The sequence below is a fragment of the Macaca mulatta genome, chromosome 6 (assembly GCF_049350105.2).
Source record: "Macaca mulatta isolate MMU2019108-1 chromosome 6, T2T-MMU8v2.0, whole genome shotgun sequence".
NCBI classification, from domain to species: domain Eukaryota; kingdom Metazoa; phylum Chordata; class Mammalia; order Primates; family Cercopithecidae; genus Macaca; species Macaca mulatta.
In genome coordinates, this window is record NC_133411.1 from 136,921,671 (window position 1) to 136,939,372 (window position 17,702).

Genomic DNA, 17,702 nt, shown 5'->3' on the forward strand with positions numbered 1-17,702 from the left:
CTCTCCTGCCTGGATCCACTGTGCCACCAGTTCTCATCTATACTTGTCAGCTGCCATATCAGGGTGGCATGGGAGAAGGGATCATTTCCCTGAGAATTGTCATTGCCTAGTTCAAACCGTGGTTATAAGTTTCACTCTATTTTCCAAAATGCACCCTCAGAAAGGGTTCCATCATATCCCTGTTTCCCAGATTTGACCATAAGAGAAACTAGTTCTATAAGGATGCTTCTGATTTTTTTCTGTCTTCCTTCTAAACCAGCATATTTTGCTTAAGAATCAAGACTATGCTACCTTTGTTATTCTAGTTGCGTAGCATCTTTCTTTCCCCAGGGCAATGTGCAAGTTACGTCTAACTTCTCTGGGCTGAAAGGAAACAGCCTTAGGTAAATACGTGAAGAGAAAATATTTAAAGAGCTTGGCAATGAGAATAAAGTACATAAATGCATACATGGGTGGGGGGAGGTTATGCTCCTACAGTAAAATATCTCTGTGTTGTACTGTACATAGTAGCAATGCTGCCATACGGCTCTGGCTGCTGGGCTTCTGTTACTGAAGTTGCATACAACTTGTCTTTTAATTATAGTTGCATACAACTTGTCTTTTAATGATAATGCAGTCCGATTGCATTAAGACTCAAGACTCAAAAGTCTCTTTGAAAATGCTTATTGATGTGAATGCCTTCATTTTTCTTAAAGAAAAAGGAAGAAACACATGCAAGAAAAGAAGCATAAGAGGAAAACCTTGAGCAAAAACCCTGAGAAAAAAATAATGATTTGTAATCCCTTGTCTTAATGTTATCCTTACAATAAAGCTTTCCTTTCCCCTTCCTCTGTGCTGTCTTCCAACTTCCTGATGCCTTTCACTGCATGCTGAACCTCTGTTTCCATGTGGGCCCTTTGTGGTGCCTCCCCACCATTCACACAAAGGTCCTTTTCAAAAACTCAGGCAATATACTTGTTTGGTACTAACCAGTTGCTTACTAAGTCACCTCACATCCTGGTGCACAGAGCGCTATAGATAATTAACATTGTGAATTCTCTGTAAAAATCCAAGCCAACGTACTGTTGGTTAAAGATTTCAAACACAAGAAAATCCTTTGTGTGAACAGGAAACTGATTTGCGTACTTACTGTTAACTAGGCAAACAACTTGGAAGTGAATTGCATTTGTTCTCTTGGCAGCCCTGTGTGTATAAAGAGGCTTAGCTGGAAGATTAAAACAAATTCTCTTAAAATATTGCACTGTAAAACCATACACCTGCCCAGAGTTCAAAGGACTGTGGTCTTACAGGTTGTATAAGCATCAGGAAACTTTGACATGGGAAACAGTTTATAATCACATAGCTAGACATCTAAGGCAAATTCCCCTAAGCCCAAGGTTTTTCAAGCTTGCAATGTGAAAAGAGAAAGCCAGACTCATCCACTTCCTGAAGAAAGACCAGGCGGAATGATAGCAAGGAGTATTTAGGAAGCTTCCAATGTCCTGTGGATGAGGGAAAGTGATGACTGCTGAAAGGCAGGCAAAACATGAAGCCACTTGGGTATGCTATGACAGAAGACAATTTAGGATTTTGTTAATTCCAGCAATTATTATGATTATGAAAAAAAAATGCTGCTTCTTAGCCTATATGGTGATTATCCTTTAGTTTCTATTGAAGATTATGGGCTGAGGGAAATAGAAGTATATAGAAAACGTAAAGAAGTTTTAGAGAAGCGACAAGGCTGTTCAAGCTTTCATGCAGGCTGAAACTTTCTGGGAAACTACCCACACACCAGATAATATTAAAATAACGCAGGTGTGCAGTGGGTGAAGCAGGGAGAGGCCCATTCATCCAGGTGTTAAAAAAATAACTGCTGTTTTTATTACTACCTGTAATTTTCAAATTAATGACATAATGCTTCACAGGATAAATAGACCACCTCATAGAGGATAGTTGAATTTATTTTTTTAACCCAAAGCAGGAAATGCTCTTGCTGGGCTCTGTCCCTCTCCTGAAGCTGCTCTGGGCCCCCAGCCAAGGATTGCTCACCAGGCTCCTATTTCCCTTTTTTGATCTCATCCAATCCATTTACCTTATGCTCTCACTTTTTTTTTTCTTATTTCTCTCTTTTATATACCTCCTGCATGTTAGGTAATAGAGGCAAACTGCATTTCCTGTCTGCCTGCTTAAAGCAGGGAAAGATTAGCTTGGACAGATGTAAAAAGCAGTTGCTAGTTTTGCCTTTAAAGACACAAGGATACGTAAAAATCCTTTAAAAGTGAGACTAGATTGCACATCTATAAGCCTCTGGGGTGACTGTATTTCTTTTAGATAAAACAAATGGTTTGGGGGAACTTAAGCTATCCATGTGGATCCTTCCTCTGTGGTGTGCAAACAGGTGGACCACTCATGGGCTCGATGCCAATGAGTCCCCCCACTCCATGGGAATTCACAGAATGCCCAGTGGCAGCCTTCAATCTCCGGTTGCTTGCAGAACAAGGTACCCAATCTCCTGTTAAATTAGGCTCTGTTTCTTTCACTGAAAGAATTATGTCTTTATTATTTACTTTCCAGAGAAACTTTCTTTACAGAACTCCAAAGTTTCAGCCTCTTAGCATTTTCTCATCAGTTTTAGCAGATATTTCAAACCAACCAGACTCAGAGACACATTCATTATTCCGTCTGTCGCTCAAGCTCCCCTTCTCTTCAAATGGCTGTTCTACTTCTGGGTAACTAATTTAATTTTATAAATCCAGCTACAGTCCCCTTAATACACTTATAGGGATCTAGTTCATGTAGGTGGAATCATGAAAGCTACATGGAATGCCACCTGTTGGAGTTTGCTTTCACTGTAGAAGAAACTTTGCACCATATGAGCAGCTCTCCAGGAAGCACCCTTTACATCCATTATGTTGCTTACTCTTTCATTTCCTGCTATTTCAGCAGGCAATGGTGCACCCATGTTCAATTTCTGATTGCACCACTTCCTAGCTGTGTAACATTGAGGAGAGTCCTTTAAGCCTTGGTTTCTAGCTTAGGACCATGCCGAACACAGTGTTATCTGATCTTCCTTTCTGGATTTTCCCTTGGAGCCAGAGGCCATTTCCACCTAAACTGAAAAAGACAAAGCATTGCCACGCAACTAACAAAGAACTGATGTCTGTTCCTTGACCCTCCCTTTATAAGATTTCCTATTTCCTGCTGCAGCTGCTGAAATTAGGGATTCACTGACTTGAACAGTTACTATGGACTCATTTTTTATCTTCCTATGATGCCCACAACACACACACACACACACACACACACATATATATATATAGAGAGAGAGACAGAGAGAGAGAGAGAGAGAGAGAAGTACTTAACAAGCAGTGATAAAAATTTAAGACATGTTTGTTGTATGAATGATCCTTACTTAGTGGAAACTTGAGAGGGTAAAACTTTTTAAAAGCTAAGATGTACATGCCTAGACCCACAAATGTGTTATTTAGCAAAGCACTTTGAAACACCAAAGTAGCACACCACAATTATAGAGTTTTGAACAGGAATGTTCCACAGACCATTAGGTTTCACCATCAATACTGTTCAATAATGAATCCAGAGAGTCCTGATTTTTCAAGTTGAAGAAAGGCCAACTTGTCTTGTCTGTGACACTTATCAGGTGTTTCCTGAATGTCATGTGCCAAAGTCTATTTTTATGCAGGCCCAGAAGTCTTTTGTTGCTAGAGCAAAGAATCATAGATCAAAATCCCAGATACAAAATGATTTAGAAAACACTAAAAGTATAAAAACTGAGAGTAACAATAGCTATCTCATATGGTCACGGTGAAGATTAAATGAGATCATATGTTATATGCTCAGCAGAGAGCCTAGTAAGCACTCAGCAAATGTTAATAAGCATTGTTATTTTTATCAAAGTGTAGAATAGCATTTTGAAATCTCACAGAGACTGCAACTAAGCTAAAATATGCAACTCTGCTTATAAATATGTACTAATGACAAGTGCTGTCTTTTAATATCCTATGATCATAAAACATCTGTCTTGGTAGAGATCCCTAGAAATAGGTCCTGAGTCAGGGAATTGGGTGCCTATGAATTACTGAGAGAGTCCTTCTCAGGAAAAACCTGTAAAAGGGAGAGGAAAGTAAGACTAGAGAGGGATAAAAGAGCAAGGACGTGGTCTCAGACAAAACCAAGCCTTGCCTTGATCCATACGAAGGCTCTGGGGCTTAAATCATACAGAATTGTTGCCTACTGAGAACCAGCCTTTTATACTCCCACATCCATGAGCCATTTGCTATGAGCTGCACCTCCTTCCTCCCACATGAAAGATGAGGGCATAATCTCTAGGGCAAGGCAGTCCCCTTCAACACGGGGTAATTCTCCAAAAGTGGAGAGGTGTATTTGTTAGCTTGGGCTGCCATAACAAAATACCACAGATGGGGCAGCTCTATTTCCTCATAGTTCGGAGAATAGAAGTCCCAGATCAAGGTCCAGCACAGGTGGTTTCTGATGAGGGCCCACTTCCTGGCTTGCAGGTTGCTGCCTTCTTGCTGTGTCCTAACATGGCAGAGAGAGAAAGAAAAAGAATTCTTTCTCTTTCTCTCTGTATAAAGTCACAGCCTTATTGAATTAGGACTCCACCTCTATGATCTCATGTAGCCTTAATTACCTCCTGAAAACTCTATATCCAGATACAGTAACTTTGGGGATTAGGGATTCACCATACGAACTTTGAGGTGACACAAGTCAGTTCATAGCCAGAGGCATCTGTGACCCTTTGGCAGCCAACACTCATAGCAACTGAGGCACGTGTACAAAGGCCAGGTATGGTAGATTGTTTACAAAAATGATGGCAATTCTTCTTTCTGTATTCATGGCCCTTTCAATATGACTTTGCAACTCCCTGTCTACTCGAACCTAGACTGGCTTTGTGAATTACTGTGACCAACAAAAGGCAGAAGTGACATTATAGCATTTCTAATCTTAGAGCTCAAAAGGCTTGCTTCCACTTGCTCTCTTGGAGCTTGGATGCCACCACATGAATAAAGCTGGGTTGGCCTGCTGGATAAGAGGAATCGTCCTGGCCAGTAGCAAGCCAGCCAATGACCAAACACATTAATAGAACAGCTAGCCTCCAGTCAATCCTCAAGCTGACCACAGACACATGAGTGAGCCCAGCAGAGATTAGCCAAGCCTGACTGGATCAGCAGAACTACCAGGCTGACTGGTAAATTTGGGAGCAATAATAAATGGCAGCTGTGTTAAGCTACTAAGCCTGGGGCGTGGAAGGGGCTTGTTAAACAGCAATAGATAACTGATAACACCCAATAAAGTAAACCTGGGCAGAAATATGGAGTGAATACAGGTCACCAAGCATCTTAAAGAAATAATTCATGAAATTCCTATGTAGCTAAGGAGTAGCTAGTTCTATGACTTTTTAAAATAATATAAAAATTTAATCTGTCATCAGCAGACATATTCTTCTCAGTGAATATTGAATCAAACTCTTAGAGTCTAGTTCAATTACTGTCTAGCCTCGAGGATATAGATCTAGATTTAAAACCAATCTTGGTCTAAGGTCACTGATCTCACCTCAGCTTTCTTTCTATACCGCAGTCCACAGGAGGTATAGAAGTAAAACATTGTACTCGGAAAAAGAATTTTGGAGCTTATGAACTGGCTTTTCCATTTTGTATTTGTATAATTTGGCAAAGAACCTGTCTGAATCAGTTTCCTCATGTGCCAATGAGGATAATATTCTATAACTACAAGAAAATTGTCAAGCGGCTCAAATGAAATACCAGTGTGAAAGTCTAGGTGAGGTGAGAAATGTTACACAAACATGAGTGAATTTGAGGGGACCTAATCTGTATATCCTTGGAGACCAGGAGTTCTTGTTGTATAAAGGTTCTGATACTTCCTGAGATAAAGGTAAAGTGGATTTTGAGAAACATTCTCAAAGTTTGAGCCTTTGAGATAAAGGTGATCCCCAAGTTCTTACCCTGAAGTAGAAGAGATCTGACATGTGCCTCAGCAAGAGACTGTAATCATGAAGCAGAAAACGGCCTGTTGGTACATAGCTCAGAATACTTCTGACCTGATTTGAGACATCTGTTCTAAATCCTTCAACAGAGGGAACAATAAAAAGGAAAAGTCCTGGTTATATATTGAAGTCCTAAACAAAGAGTTGGCTTTCCGGTTCACATTGGCTAACTGGATACAAAATTGTACTCTGGGGGAAAGAAATCCCATTAAGATGACAGAAAGCCTCATATAAAGTGAATCCGTAATAGATTGGGAAATTAGAAAGTGATGCCACAAATCAAATTTCTAGAGGATATAGAGTCATTGAGACTAGATTGAAAGTGGAAACTAAGAGAGCTGAGGAAGCCACAACCTCATATAGAAGAAACAGAAGGTCAAACAGAGTATGTTTTCCCAACTGTGCCCCCAAATAATCCAAAGAGCAGAACCAGTGGGAACTAGGGGAAAGAGCAGGATAAAGACCTTTAGTAAGGTGACTAATTAAAGGATTTCAAAACATTTACCTCAGTGTCCACCCATGTCCCTGATGTCATGAAGGGAGTGGTTACTTCTTAGAGCTACACACTCCAGATTCGAGCCATGAGAACACCTCTCTAAAGTGAAAGTTGAGGCACAGAAAATTCCAGAGTAGCTGAGGCTGAAGAAGCAGAGCAGTACTACAACCTATCGTTACTGTGAGGGACTGGGGCTCTTGGCATTTGTGATCTCATTCATACTTCCCCTACATAAGCTCCCAGGGCTCCTGTAATCAGAACCTGTTTCTGTGTCACATGAGCAGTGATTTTTTTTTCTTTTTCTTTCTTTTTTTTTGAGACAGAGTTTTGCTCTGTCACCCAGGCTGGAGTGCAATCTTGGCTCACTGCAATCTCCACCTCCCGGGTTCAAATGATTCTCCTGCCTCAGCCTCCCAAGTAGCTGGGATTACAGGCGCATGCCACTACGCTTGGCTAATTTTTGGTATTTTTAGTAGAGATGGGGTTTCCTCATGTTGGCCAGGCTGATCTTGAACTCCTGACCTCAGGTGATCCACCCACCTCGACCTCCCAAAGTGCTGGGATTATAGGCATGAGTCACCACACCCAGCCTATGAGCAGTGATTTTCATTTGGGCTAGGATTCACATCTATAGCTAAGAACAGATAACCAGAATATCTAAATATTTGAGGAAAATCAACCATAAATATATCAACTATAATAACAATAACAACAACAAAGTTCTAAACTCAACAAGTAGAAAAATTAACCCCTGGGGAAATAACAAAATCCAAGCAAATGAAAGAAAACTACAAAGGAATATAAACACAAGAAATGAAACAAAACTTCAAAATAAGAATAATTAATTTCCTCAGATTGGTTTGAAGAGAGACTGTGTTCAAAAGAAAATAATATATTGTAATGAAAAAGCAACAAGGGAGATCTCCAAAGTACAAAATATGATCACCATCTATTAGCGGCTCAAACAGAAAAATGCACACAGCTAAAGAGTCAAATAGGCAGCAAATAGAGCCAAGTGATTCTCCTACTCTGTAGTCCAGAAGGACAAAGAGGTGAAAAACATAGGGGAAAACCTAAAGAACATGGGGAAGAGACACAGAAGAATATTTATCCATTTATTAGGCATTCTAAAAAACAGAAGAGAGGGGATGAAGGAGAAGAAATAAAAACAATAATGGAGTAATATGTCCTTATCAGATCTTCAGATGAAAAACCTCAAATCAAAAACAAAAACAAAGCCCATTAGGCTTATCTTGAGGAAATTTTGGAAAAAACAATAAAGAGACTATCCTAAACCACTTCACAGAAACAAAGGGTATACCAATAGGAAACAGAATCAGATTAACATTGAACTTCTTACCTGCAAGTACAGTTGCTAGAATATAAAGGAACAATATCATTACAATACTGGAGAAAGGTCATTTTGAATCTAGAATTCTATACCTAGCCAAACCCTCACTAAAAGAAAAGAACAAGGTAAAGATTTGGGGAGCGTGTCCTTACACAGAAAATGTACCATTAAAAAAAAAAAGAAAACCTTTCTAAAAGATTATATAAATACATATATGTAATATTATAATAAATACATTTTACCTAATACACATTAAAAGAACAGTATACTCTAGAGTAAGAGAATATACATTCTTCTTAAGATCCATAGAATATTTACAAAAATTGACCACATACCTATGCATACAAACACATACATTCACACACACGCTTTTGATACATTTCAAAATGCAGAATTTATTTCAGCAACAATTTTCTTTTCTGTTTTTTTTTTTTTTCTTTGAGATGGAGTCTCGCCCTGTCATCCAGGCTGGAGTGCAATGACGTGATCTCAGCTCACTGAAACCTCTGCCTCCCGGGTTCAAGCGATTCTCCTGCCTCAGCCTCCTGAGTAGCTGAGATTACAGGTGCGCGCCTCCATGCCCAGCTAATTTTTGTAGTTTTGGTAGAGACGGGATTTCACCATGTTGGCCAGGCTGGTCTCAAACTTCTGACCTCAGGTGATCCGCCCACCTCGGCCTCCCAAAGTGCTGGGATTACAGTTGTGAGCCACCGCGCCCTGCCCTTCAGCAACAATTTTCTAACTCCAATGAATAATAAATTAGCAACGAAAGAGGAGCAAAAATTATTCCATTTGCTTAAAAATTGTTAAACATCTTTCTATAATAAATCATGAGTAAAGTCAAAAGTAAAAACTCAATGTATAACCAAATTGGAGCTGAAAGAAAAGGAGAACAAGATTCACAGGATGTGGTCAAAGCAATGCAACGGAAGAGTTCCCTGATTCCCCTTGCAGGGCATGCGACAGGGGTGTGGCTCACCTGTTCAGTAGCCCCTCTGCTGAAACCCCTTGCGAGAGGGGGAGCATGCAGATGGGCAAGTGCAGAGGCTGGGGTGAGGGCTTTGGGCTCTGGCCTTAGGTAGCGTCTACAGGTGGGTGTTACAAAGCTCTTTCAGCTTGGCCACCATAGACTGCTGGAGTGTTAACCAGCTCAGTGGACCCTCTGCCTTTTCAGAAGAGCAAAGGACCAGGGGATAGCTTTCTGTATCCCGAGCATTTGTCCAGCATTCCGGAAAAATCGGGTCACACACTGACTCGAAGGATAAATGCGAGGTTTTATTGAGCGGTGGAAGTGGCTTTCAGCAGGATGGATGGGGAGCTGGAAGGGTGGGGATGGATGAAGTGGGAAGGTGATCTTCACCTGGAGTCGGGCCGCCCAGGGGCTGGACTCCGCTCTGACTGCCTCCAGCCAAACATCTCTCGGTGTCCAGGCGTCCCTCCTCTTGTCTCTTCCTCTGCTGCGTTGTTTTGCTGTCAGTCGGCTTGCCTCCTCGTCTCCTCACCTGCCGGTGTGCTCTGGAGCTTGGGGTTTGGGGTTTATATGGGGGCAGGATAGGGGGCGTGGCCGGTCAAAAGGCAACTTTTTGGGTCCCAAACAGAAATGCCTGTTCTCATTTAGGGCTGTGGGTATCCAGGCTTGAGGGTGGGGCCTTTGCCAAGCAACCACCCTCTTCTACTCAGTATTTCTGTCTCCTGTTCATGTCAGCAATACATAGAAGAAAATCCATTCCTAAAAACATTTATAAGAGAACAATAAAACTGAAAACGAAGTATTTGTGAAACCACCTTTGCAAAAATCATTATCAGTGAGAAAATTATGACAGTGAAAGAGATCAGAGCTAACTGCTTTTGTAAAGCTCATGGAAAACCATCAGCTTTGGGGAAGGAGAGGAGCCTGAATCCTGCTAAGGTCCAGACATGAACGATTGTCAGGCGGTGTTCCAGAGGTTGTAAGACATGCAACTTCCCCCTTTACTCCTACAAAGAACACCACTACTGGAGACTGGCCTTTTGAGATATCTTTCCAAGTTTCTTTGCGTGTCTGACACCCATGACTCCACTTGGGATCCCCCAAGCCTGCTCCTGTGGCCCCAACCAGAAGCTACTCAGCCAGCAGAAGGACAGTTTCCACCCCCTATTAATTCATTTCTGACTCAACCAATCAGCCGCAAGCCTAGCCACCCTCACCCTTTTCCCCAAAAATGCCTTTGAAATACTTTTAACCTAAAGGCTTTGCAGGATAATGATTTGAGTACTAACTCTATCTCCCACATGGTGTGGCTGGCCTCATGTCTATTAAACTCTTTCTCTACTACAATGCCATGGTCTGTCTTTGTGCAGCATGCAGGAAAAACCCCTCCAGCAGCTACATTTCAACTAAGAAGGTTAATAAGGGAATATAAATACAAATAAATAAAGAATAAAAGAAGATAACTATAAAATAGAAAACTAGAAGATTAATAAGGCTTTGATTAACAAACTAATACTGTCTTTTTAAAAGACAAATAAATTAGTTAAATCTTCAGCAAATATACAAACAGGGAAGTCAGCACTTCTGTAAAGACAGGCACAAAGGAACAATCAGGATCTTATAAGCTAAATTATCTGAACTATGTTTATTCTGAAGGCCGGGGGGAACCATTCTAGGGGTTTCTGAGGAAAGGAACGGCCACGGTCAGATCTGTGGTTTTGGGAGCAATCCCTCTTGTAGATATGAGGAAGGAGGAGAGGAGAATGAAGTTGGAGATACCAGCAAGTAGGCTTTGCAAGAGCCCAAATAAAGCAGTGGCAGCAGGGATAGAAGGCATGAGAAGGATTCTAGAGATGTTTATAGTGAATAAAGTATAGGCTTTGGTGACTAATTAAATGGCAGAAATAAGGAAAACAGAAGAGAAGCAGATTTGGAGGGTAAAGACAAGTTGATGTTTGAACATGTTGAAACGGAGTTATCCCTAAGTCATCTAGATAGAGATGGAACATGGGCTTCAGACATTCAGATAGGCAGCTTGGAGGAGGCCTGGATTAGATACCTCAATTTGGGTTTTATTTGGGTCTAAGATTAATTAATGGTAGGTCCAAGAATAGATTTCATCTTTCATGCCAATTTGGATCAGTTTGCAGTGTCATATTGAAGACACATGTTCAGAAGGACTGTGAGGCCAAGTCAAGGATGGGCAGGAATGAGTACCAGGACAAATCAGCAATACATGCCATGGGCCTAGGCCAGAGGTGCAGTGGCAGGCAGGCAGCACATTGCCCGACCCTGTGATAAACAGAGTTGAACTCATGGTCAAGTTTGTCTGCAAACAGCATGAAGCATATGAAGAAAATCATGATCAAGAGGAATCCAATGATTCACCAATATTTAAGAAGTAGATAAAAGAAGGTTCGTCTTAGGATAGCTTCAGCAATTTTTATCAACCTGGGTTTTTAAGCATTTCACCCTTTTCACAAGGAGTCAGAAAGTTTTGCCCAGGTTGTACCTGTAAAGTAATGAGGCAATTTGAAAACTATGTGTATCAATTGACTTCACTGCTTCCCAACTTTTATTAATACAGAATTCCTATTCATTGTCTCTTGCCTTTAACTGAAGCCTCTTATGTTTGTGATCTAGTAACTGTGGTCCTAAACTAATATCCAAAACAAATGCTCTCTTTGGCTATCCTTAATACGCTGCATTGATTTTCTTTTCTCCATTCAATAAAGACAAAAATAGCCTGCTATCCTTATTAAATTTAAATTAGATTAAAAATGTATGTACTAATGCTGAGTTCTTAGGGATAAGATGGCCTAAATCAGAAGTCAGAGAAAACTTTCATAAATATCCAGAACATAAAGTCGACCTGACCATTATAGTATTCCAGAGTCTTAACATGTGGCTCATGAATGAGAAAGTATTTTGATTGTATTATGCTGTCCTAAGAAAGGCTTTGTACTGGAAGTCAGCATGTGTTTTAGTTTGCAATGTGTCAGTAAAGGCTGTGAAACTTTGAGTTAGGTAATTAGTTTTTGGGGTGACCAACTTATTCCCATTTGCCTGCGACTTTCCCAGTTGTAGCACTGAAAGTGCTGCATCCCAGGAAACATCTTACTTAGCCCAGGGCAAACCAGCATGATTGGTTGGACACCATATTGGTTGCTATCTCTGAACCTTAATTTCCTCATTTGTAAAACGGGATAACTGAATTAAATAATCTGTAAAATCTCAGTCGACTCTAAAATTCTAGACACAAATAAATTACATAGGCAAAAAGGTGGCTCCTTGCATAATACAATTTTTCCTGCAACAAAAGGCCAACTATTCAAATATATTGCCTCCATTACATAGTATAGTATTTTAAATCCTGGTGATTTAATCCCACAAGATTACACAAGTGGGTCACACCCTGACTAACACGGTAGGATTAACATTTTTCAAGGATCTAAAGCTAGGGGAAACTAGGAAACAAGGAAGCAAGGGGCACTGCCTGCGCCAGATGAATGCCCCATTTTGGGACTAAGAAACTTCCACTTCACAGTTCTGCCCATCCTGGCCTGGACAACGGCAGATCCCTTTCGTTTTATTTGGTGGCCATCAACAACAAAGGTCCTGAATAGAGATCAGCCTCCAATCAGAATGAAAGCAGGGCTTTGTCAAGTCCTGAATACAACATGCAGTGACCTGGTTTGTATAGGGCTGGTCAAAATAAAAGGGAATCTTTCTCTAGCAGAGACCAAGTGGTTGCTTATCTCTAGGACTCCCAATGTGAAGTCATTCAGAAAAATAGCAGGTCCCAAAGAGTGAATGTAGTTGTTTTCACTGCCCTGCTTCTTCTTGTCAAAACTCAGTGTCAGACAATTTTCAACTGCTTCTGAGACACAAGCAGTTCTCAATAGGGCATTCCGAGTTTTACTAGTATCATCTCTCTGAAAGACATTTTACAGCACCAAAAGAAAACTGACTTGTGATCTTCTGATAAAGTTTGTTAAATCTGAAAATGTTTTCTATAGGAAAATAATAAAGGAAAACTAAATGTGGAGCATTAGGAGTCCATGGTTCATGCTTCACAGACACTGACTTGTTGAGCCAGCTTAATGACTGACAGTTGAGTCAGATGCTCTTACCTGAACTTCTCTGACAGAAAAACAAAGGCTATAGTGTATTTTCAAGTAACTGAATTGTGGTTAAAATACCTGGCAAAGTGCAGGTGAATGTACCTTTAAAAGAATGTGAGATGGATTCACAGATGCATCCAGTTCCAGGAAGAGAAGAACATAATTTAATAAATAGCATCTAGTACATTAAAATTTTAATATATGGAAGACAGAAGCTAACAGCAATCCTTTTTCTATAGAGAACCAAATGAAAAGTAGGTTTAAATTTATCATGTTTCTTTCCTGCTTAAACATAGCCTCCTACATCCCACACAACAAATTCCAAGTTCCTTGGACCAGTTATATTCAAGTTTCGCCACTGTTTATTCCACCCCAGATTTCCAAACTTATCTCCCATTTCTGAACAGAAAGCTTGCTCTCTAACCCTTCTCTGCTAACCATCATTCCCAAGTACCATGAGTCTTTCCACCTCAGTGCCTCATCTGTGCTGTGCCTTCAACCTGGCCTGCCCTCCCCACTTTTGTCTTCCTTTTGGTATCATATTTATCCTCCAGTCTCTATCCCTTCACAAAATTTTTCCTGAGTGTTCCAGCCTACACTGATTTCTCCTGCTTCTGAATTCTTACAGCACATATTGTCAAGTACTTGTATTAGGCACTTAATAACCTATTGTGTTAGCTGTTTTTTCACACACTTGTCTTGTCTCAACTAGACGCTTACAGCCTTGAGGGCAGTGCTTTTTATACCATGCATTCCCCTACGACGTTATTAAATTGAACAGTACAATTTCCTGAGTCCTGAATTAGGTCACAAGAACATGCCCTTCCCTGGAGATTAGGAGACTTGCCCATTGGCCTGAAACAATTTAAAAGAAGAATAATTGAAGTTGGAGGGATAATAATAGACTCTAGAGGATAATAATAGAAAATAGATAGATAATAATAGATGATAATAATAGACTCCAGGAAGATTCTAAAAGTCTAAAATTAGATAGAACTGACAAGCCACTTGTCCCAAGCCAAGCAGAAAATAGGATGGAAAATGTGGCAATAGCCATTGACTAAGGTGTGAAAATATTTAGCCAAGTAATCAATTGGGTTATAGTTGTGATGTCAAACACTGATTCAGAAGTATTATATTATTAACTTTTTGTAGTGAATTGACATAGTCAGCTAGTATTAAAGAATGATTAGATTCAGGGGTCTACTGCAAATCAAGCCAAAGCTAGAGTAAGTTCAATTTCCTCCTTTTTCTTTCTTCTTATTAAATTTATCTCCACAAGAGACTGTGTTTTGGCAGAATAATTGGGTGTATTTATGGCAAACGTGAGGGAAAATTAGAATCTGCATCGAATTTCAAATGATGAAATTTGCTCAGCAACTACTGGCAAATTTTAGTTAAGACATGAAGACATGAGGAATATGAGAGATACCAAAGTTTAGAAATGAGACTTCTCAATACTCTGGTAGCTCATATGGGATATGTTGTTCCTCCAGAGCCCCTTCGAGATGCCAGATGTCTTACTTTCTCTCTCCCTTTCTTCCTCTGTTTTTTGGTATCTCATCTTCTACAAGATATATAGAGCTGTGCTTCTAGGTGAAAGTAAATGTAATATGCAATCCATGCCAAATGTAAAACAGTTACCATTGAGAAAGCATTTTTCCAAAGGAGAACTAACTTATCAGTAGGAAGTAATTACTTTCAAGACAGCACAATTGATTAAATTTTGTAAAATTGCTGGACCTACGTATGAGAGAGTATAGAGAAACTTGGAGTTCATAGGACTCTAGAACAACTTCTCTGGCACGGTTCCAAAAATGGATTTCTAATCCTTCTTCTGATAGTTAAAATGTCCACAACCTCAGACTAGGGCTAGGTCAACCATACCTATGTAAAAATTCCTATAGAAAAAGAAATGGTGCTTCAGTCATTTCATTGCCCATAATCAGACAATTCTACCACCACTTAACACATTTGTTTTCAGGAGTTCCATGTCCTTCCATTCCATCAGCCCTCCTCTGACCCTGAATTCCTTCCTCCTCAGGATAGACTTACGTCTGCCATTTCTGTGATGGTCTTTCTGACATCTGAGATTCCACCACCTGTCCTATTATTTTGTCCACCTTTTCAATACCCAACTCTACACTAACCCTTTCTCCCTCCTTCTCTGATAGGGAGCCATTGCAGACGTCTGGTCAGTGAACCAAAGGGTCACCTTAGAAATCACTGCCCTTAATTTCTGATCTATAGTCCTTACCCTCCCTTATCTCTTGCAGACTTTCATAGCCATCCATGATCCTCAAGCTCCCAGCTCAATCAATGCTTGTCTCAGTCTTTGCGGCTACTTCTCCTATACTTTACTCACATGAGAAAAAGCCATAGAAATAGACTGGGAGAAACTATTCACATAAATATTTCTAATTTAGGGTTTGTGTCTATAATATATGAAGTATTCATAAAGTCAATAAAAAGATAGATAAATCCATTGGGGGATTTTTTGTTTGTTTTTCTTTCCTTTTTCTTTTTTAGAAGACAGGCTCTCTCTGTCACCCATGCAGGAATGCAGTGGTGCCATCATAGCTCACTGCAGCCTCAAACTCCTGGGCTCAAGTGATTCTCCCACCTTAGCCTCCCAAGTAGCTGGGACAACAGGGTACATGACCGGTTATTTATTTATTTATTTTGGCATATACAGACACTCAATTACTCAAGCTTGTCTCAAATTCCTGGCTCTAAGAGATCCTCCCGCTTGGGCCTCCCAAAGTGTTGGTATTACAGGCATGAGCCACCGTACCCAGCCCGTAAATCCATTTTTAAAAAACAAAAGTTTGACCAGATACTACACAAAAGAAGATATGCAAATAGGGAATAAGAACATGAACAGGTGCTCAAAATAATTAATCATTAAATAAATATAAAGTACAAACTATAATGTGACACCTTGTCACACCCACTCAAAATAAATAGAATAAAAAAGACTGGCATAACTGGTGGTAGGAATGTAAATTAATACAGCCATTATGGAAAACAGTATGGAGGTTCCTCAGAAAACATAAAATAGAATTACCATATGATTCAGCATTCTGCTTTTGGGCATATATCCAAAGCAATTGAAATCAGTGTGTTAAAGAGATATCTGTACTCCCATATTCGTTGGAGTATTATTTGCAATACCTAAAATATGGAAGCAACCTAGGTATCCATCATTAGATAAATGGATTTTTAAAAGGTGATGTATAGGCACAATGGAATACTATGCAACCTCAAAACAGAAGGAAATTCTGTTATTTGGGACAACATGGATGAACCTGGAGGACACTGTGCTAAGTAAATAAGCCAGGCACAGAAAGACAAATGCCACATGATCTCACTCATATGTGGAATCTAAAAAAGTTGAACTCATAGAAGCTGAGAGTAGAATGGTGGTCACCAGGGGCTGGGGATGTTGGTGGACAGGGAAAGAGGAGATGTTGATCAAAGGATACAAAGTTTCCATTAGACTAGAGGAATAAGTTTTAGTCACTTACTGCCTACAATGTTGATTAGAATAATGTGTTTTATATTTCAAAATTGCTAAAAGAGTAGAGTTTTAATGTTTTTATCACAAAAATGCTAAGTATGAGAGGTGATGAATTTGTTAATCCACTTGATTTAATTATTCCACAAGGTAAACATACTGCATATCAAAATACCAGGTCATATACCATAAATATATACAATAATTACTTGTCAATTAAAAATAAAATTTAGTATAAAAAGGCTAGTATAGAAAATATTGGCGAGGATGTAGAACAACTAGAATTCTCAAATGTTGCTAATGGAATATAAATACTATTTTGAAGAATGTTTTGGCAGTTTCTTATAAAGTTAAATAGAAACTTATCCTATGACCCAGAAATCCCATTCAAGGTCCTCACCCAAGAGAACTGGGGGAAAAAAATTGTCCACAAAAAGAATTGTATAAGAAAACTTTATTAGAGTAATTAAAACCTAGAAACAGCCCAAATGTCCATCAATAACTGAATGGATAAACAAATTGTGGTATAGCAATACAATGGATCCTACTCAGAATTAAAAAGAAACAAACTATTGATATACTCAATGATATGGATGAATCTCAAAAATAATATTTAGAAGAAAAAAAACCAGAAAGTACATACTGTCTGATTCCACTTATATGAAGACCAAGAACAAGCAAACCTAATCCACAGTGAGAGAAATGAGAAAAGTGATGGTTCTCTGGTACTGGGGAAGGAAAGAATTGACTGGAGGAACAAAGGAAACTTTCTGGGATGATAGAAGCATTATCTATCTTAACAGAAGTGTAGATGCCATAACTGTATGCATTTGTCAAAATTCACTAAACTGAAAATTTAACGTCTACCAATTTTATTATATGTAAATTATATCTCTAGTTGTTGTTGTTGTTTTTTTTTTTTTTTTTTTTTTGACAGAGTCTTGCTCTGTCACCCAGGCTGGAATACAGTGGCTTGATCTCTGCTCACTGCAAACTCTGCCTCCCAGGCTCAAGCGATTCTCCTGCCTCAGCCTACTGAGTAGCTGGGATTATAGGCACCCACTACCATGCTCGGCTAATTTTTATATTTTTAGTAGAGACAGGCTTTCACCATGTTGGCCAGGCTGGTCTTGAACTCCTGACCCCAGGTGATCCACCCACCTTAGCCTCCCAAAGTGCTGGGATTACAGGCTTGAGCCACCGCGCCCAGCTTATACCTCTA

General features: G+C 39.7%; 1 long non-coding RNA gene across 2 annotated transcripts in view; it reads right to left on the bottom strand.

The window, feature by feature from the left end:
• LOC144341525 (uncharacterized) overlaps nt 1-17,702 on the bottom strand; it is a 145,707-nt gene that overhangs the window by 22,045 nt on the left and 105,960 nt on the right. The window lies entirely within an intron of this gene.